Below are 17,077 nucleotides of genomic sequence, written 5' to 3' on the forward strand. Positions count from 1 at the left end.
AAATTAGATCAACCTAGTTACGCTGCTCAGGGCTGTGAAAAATTTCCTGTCCTGCACCATCCTTAGGTCAACCTAACCCCCAAGTGTAGAATTCTTCCATTGAGCCAGCTATTGCCTTTGGGAGAGGTAGCTTACCTAGATCCATGGAAAAACCCCTTCTGTCGATGCAGGAAGCATCTACACTATGCTGCCTCAGCAGCACAGCTGCAGTGCCATAGCTGTGTCCTTGTAGTGTAGACGTAACCTGAGTGAGAGAGACAGCCTGAAGGGGCGGCTGAAAGCGTGAGGCTCACCCTGGAAGAAACCGGAGGGCAGGGGGGGTTAGGTCAGGGATGCTCTAAAAGAAGCTGGTTCCTGTTATTTCAGAAACACAGGACCTTGTACATTCTTTGTAAGTAAACACAATTGCATCAAAGAAATACCCATCTATTGCCAACTTCTGCTCCCACCTGGAACACCCACAGGGATCCAGACTGTGAGTACAGGTCTCCCCTGCCATGTATTGCATCCACACAGGAAACACCCTCCCCAACTCTGGGCAGCTTTGCCAGGCTCCAACCCCAGCTCCAGGCTCCCACCGCTGTAGTCCAGTTTGCGTGTGGACTACTGTCTCCCATCGCAGCCAGAGTACTGTCAAACCCACTTCCGCAAGCATCTCTCCCTTCACTGTTTAACCATGTTATCCCATTTGCCCTCTCTCCCACTCCTGTCCTCTCCCAACTCTGCACAACGTCACCTCACTTCCTTCGTCCGTCCTCGCTAGGGTGACCAGACAGCAAGTGTGAAAAATCAGGTCAGGGGTCAGGAGCCTATGTAAGAAAAAGACCCCAAAATCAGGACTGTCCCTATAAAATCGGGACATCTGGTCACCCTAGTCCTCGCTCCCAAGAGCCATGCGTATAAGAATCCTCTTTCTGAATTATTAGAAAGAAAAAAAAAAAAACACCGAACACCATGACATGTGCAGAACCACAGAGCTAACTCCTGACCTTGCATGCGTAACCCTGGCTCCCCCATGAGCCCTGCCTTTTCCCTCTGTTTCATCTTGTCACATATATTGTAACTAGGGCTGCCCAACATTTTCGGTCAAAACTTGGTTTTGGTGGAAAATTGGGGTTTTGACTAAATGTTTTTTTGTGAAAAAGTATCTGCTTTCCATAGAAAATTCTGATGGGGGGGGCGAAATAATGTCTAATAAACAGAATATTTTAATGTGGATAGGCTGCAGCAATGCCTCATGGGTGCTGTAGCTTGGTTATTCCATGTCCCCATTCTCCTGGGTGAGCTGGGCTTCCCAGCCAGACGACATCTCCCATCAAAATTTTCCTTTTGGTTCTTCTGGACAGGGACAATATCCTTTGCATTTGCCTGATTGGCACCTAATGCTTTTCTGAGCACTGAAGAAGAAGAAAAAAATGCCAACAAGCACAGAGAGGGAGTTACACAGCTCCAAGTAATTATTAACTAATTTACACTTTTCAGGCAGTATAGGCACTGTGTAGGAAGTTGACCGTGCTGCATACAATGGCAGTTCCTCCATCATGCTGCACAGACATCCTTGCTTTCTCCACCGTGCCCATCTGCCATGCAGACTTTATGCAACGGGGGTGGAACGTTATATACCGTGTGTTATAGCACATCCTTACAAGTGCACACCCTTGTGACATGGTACAGTGCAGCAGGCACTGAGCTCAGCTTCCCAGCTGCTCTTTTGCTGCTTTACCCAGCCTCCAATGCCTCCTGGGTTTCAAAGACTTAGCCCTCCAGATAGCTCACTTTCAGTTCTACTCCTTCCACGGAATCGAAATCCATAACAAATATGAAGCAAAATAAACTCTTCCCTACTCTCCAGGTGATCTGCTAGGTACCAGACTTGGGCCTGGCCCACCTTTTCTCACACAGCGAGAGACCCACATCCACTCCCTCTCTCTGCCTGCTTCCCTCTGACTGAGAAGGGCTCCTCCTTTTAAGCGCCTCCTGCTCCATGCATCTCAGTTTGGGCTGACTGGGCCTTCAGTAGCCCACTAATCCATTCCTGCCTTGAATGAAGGCTTGCATGCCCCATCACACAGTCCTACATACTTATGCAAGCAAGGAGAGGAACACTGCGTACTGCCTTATCAAAGGCCTTTTCGAGGCTATTAACACCTTTCTGATCTCCTCCACATCACACATAGGCCCAACTAAAATTGGTGGTCATGAAAATGTCATGCAAATTGTAGTACATAAGAAAATTATACTTAAACTAAATGTATTGACTTTAGAAGGCAGGTCTGCAGATTATTTCATAACCACTGCTTAAGGCAAATATTGAAGGAAACTACTCAAATTACTTTCACTTCCAAATGAATACAAGTACAGATTAGATCACTCAGCTCAAAATAAGTAAACAGTATAAAAAAAAGTTTTGTTTGATGCAAAAGGCCGGAGTTTGAGATGACCCAGGAGAGAGCTCTTTTCATCTTGCCTTTTATTATTCTTGTAATGTAACTATTCCAAGCAAACTCTATCATCATATTTATTTATCATACACAGTGGAACTCATAGGGCCATTACCATATCCTTTTGTTAAAAGAAAAAGTACTTAAAGTAAAAATCTCAACAGATCTACATGAGATATAAAATTAGGCAACCCTCTACCAAAATATGCTCTTCAAAAATCATGGACTTCCATTTGCAGACTGGTTTACCAGCAGGCTTTCCAGATAAGTACCCAGGCCAAAGAAGAGATCTGTTTATTAATTTACTTATCCGTTTCGTATTCAAAGCATTTTGATTCTTGCAGTATCCCTCGACAGAAAACAGCTTGTTTCAGTCATTGGGAGTTGCAGACACTGCTTCAAAGACATCCAGAACAAATCAAGGTACCCAAACACGGCAACACTAAACAATCTCAACAAATACCATCACATCATCATCATAATGGAAAACATAGACGACTGCTGTTATTTATACTTGGATATCCATTCCCTTTTTAGCTGCAAAATATCTCAAAGAACATTATCCTTCATATGACAGCATATACCAAAAGGAAAAAGGATGACAAAAGTCCATAAAAAGTTACACAAAAAGCAAGTGATAATATTGTGGTGATAACTGGGCCGACAAACTTACCCAAATTGTGAGCTCAACTGTAAAAAGCATTTAAAAATTCATAAGATGTTACAATAACCTATAATAATAAATGTTGATGGAAAAAAGGTATGAAAGGGAGACCGAATAACTAAATTAGTCCAAACAAAAAGGCCAAATTGATATAATTCAAGGACTGTGTTGAAATTATGTGCGTTAAAATAGGAAGATGTGGAGCTGGAAACTGATGCGCCATTATTGGTATGTCAGCTATTAGGCCTAATTGGTGGGCCAAATAATGAGGGGATGAGCTAGTCCACCCATCGCTCCCTTTTTGGGTCCTTAAAAGAAAAAGAGGTTGTGGGGAAAAGTACAAAAGAACAAAAAGAACAGATAAAAGAACAATCAGAGGCTACTGGAGCGAGCTTTACAATCATTTGACCGCCACACCCATGGTTTCCTGGGACCCTCAGCCTTCATCATCATGATCCTGAGAGATGTCCCGACCAGAATGGGCCAGCGAGAAAGGCAACATTGCCACTCCTACCCGGAATCCTAAACACCACCTGGGAGGACATTTAACACCATCTTTGGTACCATCTACGAGACTCCCAAACAAATTTTCCTTCTAAAAACTGTCTACAGCTAAAGGGAAAGGGAACAAGGGATGCCGTTAAAATGAAAGCCTGATTTAATGCTTTACATGTCAAATGCTTTAACTGATTTGCCTTCTTTTCTGTATCTTTAATAAAAACTTAAAAGGAGATTTTTAATGATGTGTTTACCATGGTGCTGAACAGACTCAGGTCTCGGTAAACCAAGCCCCAGACCTCATTTAAAACTGTTTAATGTTGGATAGTGACTGGATTATGTTAACACACTTGGCCCATTTATTCCATCTAAATTAATACAACAGATTGTAGAGTCTTCCGTTTATTATTTGTTTCCCGTAGTGCTCACAATACATTATGTATTTTCCAAACATATAAGAAACCATAGCCCTTGACCTAAAGAGCTTACAATCTAAAAGACAAACAGATAAAGTATAAGGGAAGAGGTAGAAGATATCAGTGAAGCATACAAGATGGCAGTTGACCCTGTTCAGCTATGTTTTAATAACACAGTGGATTTTTTTAAAAATAAAACATATAAAATACCTCCCCCACCCCCATCATCAGTCAGTTGGTGTCGTGTGGAGCTGGGTCTTTAGGCTGCAACTGAATGCAGAATGCGTAGCAGACTAATGTTTAGAATAATATCTGAACATGTCACTTCCTGTTCTATGAATTGTCTAGCCAGATGCTGGTGTGAATAGGACTGCAGAGGTTATGGTTTAGGGGCCTGTATGGAAGGAAAGTACTGCATGATATTAGCCAGATGGCACCTGGTGATGTCAATACAGGAAACTACACCTCTACTTCGATATAACGCGACCTGATATAACACGAATTCGGATATAACACAATAAAACAGTGCTCCAGGGGGGCGGGGCTGCGCACTCCAGCAGATCAAAGCAAGTTCGATATAATGTGGTTCACCTATAACGTGGTAAGATTTTTTCGCTCCCGAGGACAGCGTTATATCGAGGTAGAGGTGTAGTATCACTGGACAGACGCTTGTATACTTTTCACAAGACATAACAATCTACAATATTGGCTTCAAACGCACCAGTGTTTCTCAGGGTCAATTGGATAGTAGTAAAGAGGTAGTTAGTTATGAGTTAATATGTTATCAATGCAATCTCAAAAGGAATAGATCAGTGAGATGGCCAGACAAAACTTTATTCCCTATCCACATGCAAACATTAAACGGTGACTATCTTGAGACACAGCAAGTGAGGGAGTTTACAAAGCACAGATTGCCAGTCCACTTCCTAGTGACCACATGTTGGCGCTGTATATACAGATACTAGAGCACACCTTCGTCTAGGTGAGGTTGACATTAACTTGCACCCAACAAAATTTGCTAAGTATCTTCTGAATGTGGATGGCACAAAAATCCTTTACTTTGGGGTATAGTGAATACCACCACCTTTTCAAAACACAGCAGCTGGTGAGACGCAGAACTTTTTCCAGGCATTGCATCACAGCAGTGGAGCCAAAACTTGATGCAGAAGTTGCCGTCACATCGTTAAACAAATACTTCCAAATTTCAGTGAATCAGAAATGTAGAGAGGCTGCAGTCTAGTACTTAAAGCCTGGGACTAGGAGTCAAGAAGCCTGGGTTCTAATCCTAGCTCTGAGAAAACCTCGCTGTCTAGCCTTGCAAAAGATACTTAACCTCTCTGTGTTTTACCATCTGTAAAATTGGGGATAAGGCCACTTCATTGGACAGATGGGAGAATTAATTAATTAAGGCTTATAAAACATTTGGAGATCCTCAGCTGGAAGGAACTATCTGCATAAGTATTCGTATCATCCACAATGCAGAACAGTCAATATCATAGGGCCCTTCACGGTCAACCCAAAGGATCAAAACCAACACGTGATAAATAGGTAAATTCTGCCATGCCATCATACACAAATACACAAAAGATTATGCAAATCGGTTAAACTACCAAGCTTAACTTGTTTGACTTTCCCACAGAGGTAAGCTCTCCTTATTTAAATTTTAAAACAAACCTACCAGGATATGATAACTCCTGTATTAACTACTTAGGAACTTTCCAAGAATTTTCAAGGTTTCTGCCAAAGCCACCACCTGAATGCCAAGCAGAACTGGCAAGAATTTGTAAATAAGAGCAGGGGACTCAACCATTTTGCCACACAATGAATAAGAAAATGGGTGAGCTGGATCAGGCAGCAGGTACAGGTGACTATGAAACAAGCTCTTTTCCTTGAATGTACTGATACTGCCAACCAGCCTTCCTGGGCCAACAATGCCCTTTTGGTAGAAGAGGGAATTTAGGGATGGGAAAGAGGTCTTGCTGGCCACAGCCAGAGGGACACAGAACCACGTCCGACCCGCGTGCTAACACAGGTCTGATCCACTGTGGATCTCAAGCTCATCTGGCCGCTCTACCTGCCAGAGGACTCACTGCCACTACTGATCTTGCTCCCCCTTTGAGCCAGGACAGTGCCATTGGAACACCGATTCTCACTTTCAGGTGATATTGTAATTAAGAAGTGGGCAGTATTATCTCCTGTAAATGTAAACAAACTTGTTTCTCTTAGCGATTGGCTGAACAAGAAGTAGGACTGAGTGAACTTGTAGGCTCTAAAGTTTTACATTGTTATGTTTGTGAGTTTAGTTATGTAACAAAAATCCTTACATTTGTAAGTTGCACTTTCATGATAAAGAGATTGCACTTCAGTACTTGTATGAGGTGAATTGATAAATACTATTTCTTTTATCATTTTTACAGTGCAAATATTTGTAATAAAAAATAATAAAGTGAGCACTGTACACTTTGTATTCAGTGTTGTAATTGAAATCAATATATTTGAAAATGTAGAAAAACATCCACAAATATTTAATACATTTCAATGGGTATTCTATCATTTAACAGTGCGATTAATCACTATTAATTTTTGTAATCACAATTAATTTTTGAGTTAATCGCCTGAGTTAACTGCAAGTAATCGACAGCCCTAGTTATCACAGTTTCACTGAGCTGTAGATAGCTTGTTAGTTAAGACAATACCAATTTAACAGAAAACAATTTTCAAAGTATCTGTAAATATCCACTACATTATCAATATATTTTATACAATGAACAGTCTCTTTTGGCTCCAGGAAATATTTAATCTGGTATTTCTCAGGTACAAGTTGCTAAAACTATTCTATCAATTTATTAAAAATACATATAATAAATCTTGAAATAATTTAAAATACAACATGTGACCAGAAAGCCAGTATACTATAGATTGTCATCAATGTAGTTAGTTCTTGAGAACCCTAATGATTGATCATAAGGTTGAAAAGCTTAACTGCAATCACAGCTCTTCTCCAAAGCTTCAGTTTTATAACAAGAGAGGGCAAAGCATAGGGGGATCATGAGAGCCCAAGTGCTGTTCTTCTAGCACTTATGACTAATAATACTTTTTTGCAGTGTTGTAGCCATGTTATTAGAGAAACAAGGTAGGTGAGGTAATGTCTTTTGTTACTTCTGTTGGTAATGGACTTATTACTTCTGTTGGTAAACGAGACAAACTTTCAAGCTTACACAGAGCTTTACTTCAGGTCTGGGAAAGATGGAACAGATTGTTAAGCATAAGTAGTTAACACATGTTGCAAGAGACCATTCAAGGTGAAGTGGCCAGTTAACATCTCTGTGGTGGTAGGACAAAGTAGGGTTAACGGGTTATACACTTTGTAATGAGCCATAAATCCAGCATCTCTACTGAGTCCATGATTTTTAGTGTCTAGCAGAGTAATGAATTTAAGATCCCAGGCTTGTCTTTTGAAGGGGTTGTGCAGGTTTTCTTTGAAGATGAGGTCAGGCAGGGAGTGATCATGCCCATGGGCGACAGGGTGTTTTTGTCTTATCGTTTTTGTGAGAGTTCATTTGAGAGCGTAGAGATTGTCTCATTTGACCCACATAGTTGTTAGTGGACTGTTTGAAGTACCCCATATTTTGTGATAGGCATATGAAGGGCCCATGGATCTTGAAAGGTGTGTTGTAGGGGGTACTGATCATTGTAGCTGCGGAGCTATGTCAGCAGGTTCTCTTGTTGTGGCAGGGTCTCATGCTGCTTTGAGTTAGTGTGTCCTGGTCTGTGGGGAGCTTGCTTCTGATGATGAGATTGGTGAGTTGGGGGTGGGGGGGTTGTCTGAAGGCTAGAAGAGGGGGTTCAGGAAAGATTTCTTTCAGGCTGTGGTCCCCATTGAGTATGGGTTGTAACTATTTAATTCATTAATTAATGGAGATATCCCATCTCCTAGAACTGGAAGGGACCTTGAAAGGTCATCGAGTCCAGCCCCCTGCCTTCACTAGCAGGACCAAGTACTGATTTTGCCCTAGATCCCCAAGTGGCCCCCTCAAGGATTGAAATTTAATGATAGCCCCTGTGAGTTCCAGTGTGAGGTGGTAGGAAAACAAGTAGGGGTGTGCAGTTGGAAGGGTATTTTTTCCATATTGAAGCAGGTACTCTTGGGGTATTTTGGTGGCCCCTTTCCATAATGCTAGTGGGCTGATGTGTTATTTTAAAGCTTTACCCTCAACAGCTTGAAGATGGAAAGACATTTTCCAGAGTAAACTGAACAACAAAAATAGCAAACAAGACTGCACTAAGCACTACTGATTTCAATGACTTTAGTAACAAAAATTGACTCATCTGGAAGATTTTATCGTTGTAAGTGAGCATTGATAGCTGTTATTATTAAGAGCAGAGGGATATTAAGAAGCCTATGACAGCAAAATTAAACTACTTATTTAAGCAGATAGGTGGCTAGAACCCAGAGGCCAGATGCTCAGCTGGTGTAAATTGTTGTTTTATTGAAGTCAATGGTGCCATGACAATTTACATCAGCTGAAGATCTGACCCAAGGTCTATAAATACACACAGACACTATAGAAATTCAAGTATGAACTCCATGGAGATATATTGCACCACGGTTTTGTAATCATGTGTTGCATCACAATGTATCTTGACCTCATTTACAGAAACACCGCTAAGCAGTTTAGGTCCCAAAACTGACATACTTTAAAATGGTTGCAGTCTAGTAGTGAACACCCTCTGAATTATAAATACCTTTAGAAAACAAAACTAGAGAGAAAAATACATTACCTTGTTCTTGAGTTGCCACCTGGCTGGTATTTTAACATGTCCATTAATACTCTTTCAGGTACTGTTGCCAGTAAACAACAAAAAAGTCAAACAAAGACCAAAATTTGCCTCACCAACTTGTGTGTAGCTGGCAATAAGGTGCTAAAGAATAAGCTTTTAGAAAGGACTTCAATTGGTACCATTCCACAGCCTCCATGATCACCGATGCCATGAGCTTAACAGTCTTGCTAAGCTAGGCAACTTCGTTCTCTGCCTCTACGAAGCTTTTCCTTATAGATGGATGCATCTGTACGACAAATATTTGACTTACTAAGCAGAGAGCAATGGAATGGACAGAGTCTCACAAACAAGGACAGCAAACCAACTTTGCAAACAAAACACTTTTTTTTAAGATCATCTCTGAGTAGTAGATAGAAAGAGCGAGCAATTTTTCCTGTTGCCTTCACCATATTTTTTTGGGAGCGTACTTGGGGGGAGGGAACAAACCAAAACTGATATGCCGCAGAGTAAATAACTGGATAAACTGCTGTTTATGGGGAACACATTGCAGTCACAATATAGGGCACTCAGATTAACTAACAAATCCTATTCCAAGAGATGCGTTCTCATCACTAATGACATTCCAGGGAAAACAGCACAGATATATTGGCTCATGCTCCTGATAAACACAGGGAAACAAAACAAACCTCTCATGGACTCACAGACTTTAAGGCCAGAAGGGACCATCACAATCATCTAATCTGACCTGCACACTGCAGGCCACAGAACCTCACCCACCCACTCCTGTAATAGACCCTGAACCTCTAGCTGAGTTACAGAAGTCCTCAGATTATGATTTAAAGACTTCAAGGTAGAGAGAATTCACCATTTACTCCAGTTTAAACCTGCATGTGACCCATGCCCCATGTTGCAGAGGAAGGTGAAAAAAACTCAGAGTCTCTGCCAATTTGACCCAAGGGAAAATTCCTCCCTGACCCCAAATATGGCAGTCAGTTGGACCATGAGCATTTTGGCAAGACCCAACAGCCAGACCCCGGGAAAGAATTCATCAGGGGCCATTAGGGATAAGTGCTACTAGCAGTCACAGATAGCCTACAATGGCATGTAGCCGATCTCATCATATCATCACCTACATACATTTATCAAGATCAGTCTTCAAGCCAATTCGTTTTGGGTTTTTTTTCCCACACTCCTCCTCCCTGGAAGGCTGCTCCAGAACTTCGCTCCTCTGATGGTTAGAAACCTCCATCTAATTTCAAACCTAACTTTGTTGATGGCCAGTTTATACCCATTTGTTCTTGTGTCAACATTGGTGCTTAACATAAATAACTCCTCTCTCTCCGTGCTATTTATCCCTCTGATATATTTAGAGAGAGTAATCCCATCTCCTCCCTGCCTTCTTTTGGTTAGGCTAAATAAGCCAAGTTAATGGCGTCTCCTCTCATAAGATTGGTTTGCCATTCCTCTGATCATGCTAGTAGCCCTTCTCTGCACCTGTTCCAGTTTGAATTAATCTTTCTTAAACATGGGAGACCAGAATTGAACACGCTATTCCAGACGAGGTCTAACCAGTGCCTTCTATAATGGTACTAACACTTCCTTGGTTCTACTGGAAATATCTGTCCTGATGCAACCTAGGATTGCACTAGCCTTTTTCGTAGCCATATCACACTAGCGGTTCATAGTTATCCTGTGATCAACCTAGACATCCAGGTCTTTCTCCTTCTCTGTTGCTTCCAACTGATAAGTACCCAGCTTATAGCAAAAATTCTCGTTGTTAGTCCCTAAGTGCATGACCTCGCACTTTACACTATTATATTCCATCCCATTTCTATTACTCTAGTTTTCAAAGTCATCCAGATCTTCTTGTATAATATTCCGGTCCTCCTCTGTATTGGCAATACCTCCTACCTTTGTGTCATCCACAAATTTTATTAGCACACTCCCACTTGTGCCAAGGTCATTAATAAAAATCTTAAATAGGACTGGTCTCAAGACTAATCCCTGAGGAACTCCACTAGTAACCTCCCGCCAGCCTGAGAGGTGACCTTTCAAAAGAGAAAAGGACAAACTGCAGGGGTGGGGGAAAAGGTGGGATTGTACAAATAGAAACCGGGGGAGAGGGGGAATGTTAAAAGTATTTGCCAGTAGCCCTTTAATAGTATCATAATGGACAAATCTTTAAAGGACTTTTTTTCTGTCACAGTGAAAGCACCATATAGCTCTGTTCGCAAACTATGGGCCCAGTTCTACCCTCATCTGCATGTGCAACTCCCAATGAAGTCAATGGGAGTTGTAGGTGGGCCTGATGATAGAATAGGGTCACTAATGTAGCTGACTGTGGCTTTGATTCTACAAACACAGACCCACATAAATAACTTAATGCATATGAGTAGTCCCACTGTTGTCAATGAAACTACTCACACAAGTACAGTTATGCCTGTGTGTAAATGTTTGAAGAACTGGGCCCTATCTCTCTCAAATCAATGATACATGAAGGAAATACACTGACAGGCCTATTTTACAGAAGGGACCTTTTATCCCATCTGCAAGATTAATTACCTGATTACTCATTAGATATCTCTTTTGCCTTCCCCAAATAAAAAAAAGTAACATGAATATTGGTTTTGTTTAAAATCAGATCCCAAATAGAGAGCCCAACCCTGCTCCTATTCAAGTCAAAAGGCAAATGCTCACTGACTTCAAAACAATAGCAACCACACACAGAGCAAAGCAATCCACGCAGGAAGAGAGATGCCATTGGCACTATTCCCCTTTTAGTCTACAAATCAGCCTAACAGGAAATAAGGCTGAGTGAATAGCAATAGATCAGCCATATAAATATTCCCAAAGCACACACCATTACAAACTCAGGGCTTGAGAGAGGCAGGAATCTAAGGTATTAAAACACCTGGCATAAAACAAACATTCTTGTTCCCAAACTAAAACCAGACATGTATACCTAAAGAGGCAGCGGAAGTATTTAAAATGTGCCTTAGAATATGCTAGAACACTTCAAAGAATATGTACCTACTCAGCTAAATTGCTAACCGTGTGTTGTGATGAGAGCCTTCTTGCAATATTCCACTGCCATATATAGAGAAAATGAAATCTCTCTTTTGCCCTACCAGCCAAAAAGAAAAACACAGTTAACCCAAGAAAGAAATCTGATTACTTCATCAAAGAGAAAAAAATTAATACAAGAAACTACTATGCAAAACTTACCTTGATAACCAACAAAAATTAGGCCACGTACTCAGACTAGTTTTCAGTAGAAAATATTGACCTAAAACCACTTCACATAAAAATAAAAATCATACGAGGATGAAAATAGCAGTATGTGCTAATTAGAAATATCAAAATTATGCATCACAAGGTTGTTGATATTTCTATCATTTGAATACTTACAGCCGTGTAGTAATCAGTAATACCTAACTGATGCAGATTAGTTAATGCTCACACTGATGAAACATGATTTTTCCATGAATTGCCTTGCAGACTTCCCAAAATAAAACAAAAACCAAATCTCATTAACATTGGCAAGCTTCCACATCCTCCTACTTTCTAAAACTTAAACTACTAATCTGGGAAAGGAAAGGCCAGAGGTTCTTTCGGACTCACAAAAACAGTAGCTCAATAAACTAAACTCAGTCATGAGTTTTATAGCTGAAAGTATTACTGCATGCTACAATAAAAGTCCTTCAAAAGACTGAACAACATTCCACTTGAACCAAGACTATCAAGAACTACTGTTCCTTAGAAGACAGGTGCACTGTAATGTTATCTCTGCGAGTGGCGGAAAGGAAAGGGTTTCTGGAGAGCCTGAGCCTAAGCCAATCCTGACTACAGGGTGTGTCCCTCCTGGAGGAATCAGGTGAGTCCAGTATAAAAGAGGCAGGAAGTTACAGGGAAGGAATGAATAGCTCAGGAAGCTGTGACAGAGTCTGAGGAAATCTCTCCAGGTAGGGAGGTCTAGGAGAGACTGAGAAGGCCTGGGAGGAGGAAGAGAAACCCTGGATGGCGTGGCCTTCTGGGTGGAATCTGTCTTGGCGTCTTAGTTGTGTCTGCAATTTATTTTAGATTAATATATTAATATTTATATTATATCAGCAACCAATGACCAAGAAGCAGCTGGAAGTGAAGTGTATTTGAACAGTCCATAAACTGTTGGGGAAACTGAGGCACGCGTCCTGTACTGTGACAGTGGGCCGTGAGGGAGTGCAGCGGAGGCAGCTGGCCCGATTACAGGACCAAATACGCATAGTGACAGGAATGCTGCCACACACGCTCCGAAGCATCACCCTAGTCTGGAACCCGTCCTTCCCTTCCATACAGTGTTCCCTTCGAAAGTAGCTTTTAGGTCCAAATTTGCACTGTTAAATTAGGGACGCAAATTGGGCACTGGAACTGGTCTGCAAGTGGAAATGGAAATTGTGTTTGTCTGGCTGAACTGACGGGGAAGAGTACCCTTTTCTGTCCTAAAGTGCAGCTGTTTACATTTGAAAACAGTGTTTACCTGAAAATTATTTACGTGATCAATTGGAGAGACTGGCTCTTAGAGGAACTCACAGGAGATGGTACTGCACCTGGAGAAGCTACAGCAACAGAAGGGGTTTTTCCCGAGCCTTGCATCGATCTAGTTGTGCATGTGTCTACACCTAAATTTGTCTCCCACTGATACAAACGCCAACCTAGTATCGCCACCTCCCGGAGCACTGTTGAGCCAGGATCGATGTACTGAGGTTGATGCAGCACCAGGGCCGGCTCAGGCTTTTTTGCCACCCCAAGCAGCGAAGGGGGGGGGGAAAAAGAGGGGAAGAAAAGCCATGATCAGCGGCACTTCGGCAGCAGCTCAACCGTGAGGGACTGAGGCAGGAGCACCGGGGCAGGAGCACCCATGGGGAAAAATTGGTGGGTGCTCTGTGCAGGTTTGTGGGATTTTCAAAATAGGGACCAACATTATGGAATAGGGATAGCATTATGGGATGAAGAAAGTTGCATGATGGGAACTTGACCCCACAGCCCCAGTCACCCCTACGTGGCTCATTAATGCCCCACCATGCATTGCCAAAACTTCCCAAAAGACAGTGCACTGGAAGCGGGCGAGTTGCACACTGGGATACCTACCCATGGTGCACTGCACTTTGCATCAACACAAGTACTTCTGGTGACGACATGCGGCGCCAACACAAGGAGCCAAGTATGCATGTGCACAAGCGATAGACTAAAGTGCAGAGGCTTTATGCTGATGTTCATGTGTGGTGCGTGACTAGGTATTCTGCTCCCTTAGATGGCAGAAAATATTTCTTCTCCTTTCTCTTCAGAGTGGGAGCACAAGTGGCTTGAGTATGCCAAACCGTCCGGGCAGTTCTACGATGGACTCCTAACTGGGAGACCAAAACGTCCAGTAACTTGTGAAGGTTATCCTGTACTTCAGGGTCATCTGGAGTGTATCAGTGATCCTCCTCAGGAGATCCTGGAACTGCCTGTAATAGTCAGGTGGTGATGGCAAGGCCAGCGTGACCACCTTGTCTGGAGACAAAGATAATAACCACACCAGTGTGGGCCGTTCCATCTGATCTGGTTCTCCTCCTCCCACCATTTGGTCTTGGATGGGTTGAGGGTCTTCCCTGCATGAAGAAGGTTCCCTTGATTCCCACTGGCATCTGACGGATTTGGGGTTATGCAATGTACAGATTCCATGGACCCTAGTAAGGCCAAGTGAGAGGAATTGTAGAGAAATTGTCCCCATGGAGGAAAGTACCACTGGTTCCAAGCTGTGCAGTCCGTCCTATGAGAATGAGACACTGCCAATACTACCCTGGATTCTTTGTCTGGGCTAGTCCCTTGTCTAGATGGGGATGATGATGCCAACCTCAACTCACTTTTCCATATGAAGAATTTTTGCAGCACTTGCCACAGGGACGTTGTGCCATCACCAAGAGGAGGAGAGCGAGAGAAAGTGAGAGACTCCATTTGGGAGGCAAGGTGTTCCATTGGATCAAGAACGGAAGAAAAGGTGGCTTCAGGAGAGACTCTTTTTTAAAACGTAGGGCACACTACAAAAAAGTTCCACCCCCCCTAACCTAGGGCCTGGTCTACACACGAAAGTGTGATCTTAGTTAGTGAAGCTATGGTTTTATTTTTTTTAAGATCTTTATTATCCGTTTATAGCAAGTGTTTCATTCTTAGAGCACCTTCTCATGAGGCAACGTCTTTTTAAAGTAGAAAAAAGGGTGTGGGAATAGACACTTTTGGGGGCTCTTTTAAAAAAAAATCAGTAAAGACACACTTTGCATTATGGGAGAGCTGGAATTTTTAATTGCGTGCATGGAGCACAAAGTTGACGGGTTCAAATAGATAAACCTACATAATTATGAATGGTCTTTTTGTTCTGTTTTTGTACCTCGCATAATGGGGTCTTGTTCCATCACTGGGGTTCTTAAGTGCTACCACAACACAAATAATGGTGTTAGAAAAACACTCCTGTCTCTCACATTCCCTTACTGGGCATGCTTTACTACTGATCTGAGGTGAAATTACCTATGTTTAGAGACTTTATCATTCTTAAAGCCCCTTCAATAGGCACGGAACAGGCACAGGAAAGCCATCATAAATCCTCTGTGATGGACTGGGGTGGCTATGCACAGGATTCAGGAAGGAAGCAGCTGCAAGAGGCTGATCTGTAGTCTACAACCTGCCTATAGGTTACTGGGATGGAGAAGGGTTGGAATTCCTTCCCTGTGCCCCATTTAGTCCCCTACATACCCGATTACATAGACCGGCTGAGTAAAACCCCTGTTTTAACAACAGCTTCCAAGTAATGGGAAAATGATATAAATGTTTTCCAGTTTATTTTCAGAAATTTCATTTTTTAAAATGTTGAGTTGTAAAATGAATACATTTTTTTTTCTCAATATCCAGTCTTCCCTGCCCCCTCCCCCCCCCCCCCACTTGATTACCTCTTGACTCCACACACAGACTAATGGCCTATCCAGTAGCTTTTAAGGCACAGCTGTGGAAAATATTTCACTGTCATTGAGCTAACTAGCCTCCTGCACTGACTCTGCAAATTAGCCTCTGGGTATATCACATGGGCGGGCTGCTGGTTGCCTGTGTGTGCTTCCTTGTTCTCTAGGAGTTCACTGTACAGTGACTGTCTTTTTGCACATCTATTTCTTGGCAAATAAGATTGGTATAATTTTTTTCATTAAATCTAATCCATCATCTAAATCACTAGTTCCATCGTTATCCTAGCGCCCAGTTTCTGGCATCAATTCTGTTATTAAAATAGTCCCAGCCTCCTCCCTACAAATAAACACAGCATGAATTTTTGAACATACAATGAGATTCATTAAGGATAATACCATCATTATGAACTGATCAGCTATAGAGCTCTATTTGAGCGATCAACAAAAAGCCGTGGGGGGAAGGGAACAGTAGCATTCAGCCCTGTTTTTATGTAGGGGATTGCCACATGCCTGGCAAATCACCATAATCTAAAAAAGATCTCATTACATTATTTAGATTATAGCATCTTCAGGGCAGGGACCATCCTTTTGGTCTGTGTCTGTACAGCGCCTATAATAATGATTCATAACTGGGGCTCTTAGGGGCTACTTTAGGCCCCCACGTCCTTGAATGGAAGGCTGAAATCGTGGCCCAACTAAAGACAAGGAGAGTTTTGCCACTGAGCTCAGCGGGGCAAGGATTTCACCCCCAAAGTCATGACCACCATCCTCCTTGCCAAAAGTGCCTGACCGCAGCTCTTTTTCACTCCGTTCATTTTTAATCAGCCAGCACAGCTCCTTCACTGAGCATGCTCCCCGTTCTCTGTAGCTGACTGCCCAGGAATAAGAGACCAGGATCAAGACATGAACATGAATTTCTCCCACCTGGCAATGCGCAAGAAGCTGGCATTATGTGAGAACACTGTCTATATCTATACATTCTATTTTACTAACTCTTTTGTATGAAGCAACAGAGGGTCCTGTGGCACCTTTAAAGCTAACAGAAGTATTGGGAGCATAAGCTTTCGTGGGTAAGAACCTCACTTCTTCAGATGCCTTACTTGCATCTGAAGAAGTGAGGTTCTTACCCACGAAAGCTTATGCTCCCAATACTTCTGTTAGTCTTAAAGGTGCCACAGGACCCTCTATTGCTTTTTACAGATTCAGACTAACACGGCTACCCCTCTGATCTTTTGTATGAATAACTCAACAGCTGCAGAATTGTCATGATATCATTGTTATAAGAAATTGGATCTTTCAAAAGTA

General features: G+C 42.2%; 1 protein-coding gene across 15 annotated transcripts in view; it reads right to left on the minus strand.

The window, feature by feature from the left end:
• Positions 1 to 17,077, minus strand: part of PLCB4 (phospholipase C beta 4) — a 318,161-nt gene that overhangs the window by 243,090 nt on the left and 57,994 nt on the right. The window contains exon 1 of one of the 15 annotated variants that reach the window (XM_065589774.1): positions 136 to 244. The exons of the other annotated variants lie outside the window; for them this stretch is intronic. The gene's annotated coding sequence lies outside the window, so the exon portion shown is untranslated. Of the gene's footprint in view, positions 1 to 135; positions 245 to 17,077 lie in introns of those variants that run through there. 15 annotated transcript variants of the gene reach the window in all.

This window comes from Chrysemys picta, chromosome 3, assembly GCF_011386835.1.
Source record: "Chrysemys picta bellii isolate R12L10 chromosome 3, ASM1138683v2, whole genome shotgun sequence".
In the NCBI taxonomy this organism is placed as follows: domain Eukaryota; kingdom Metazoa; phylum Chordata; order Testudines; family Emydidae; genus Chrysemys; species Chrysemys picta.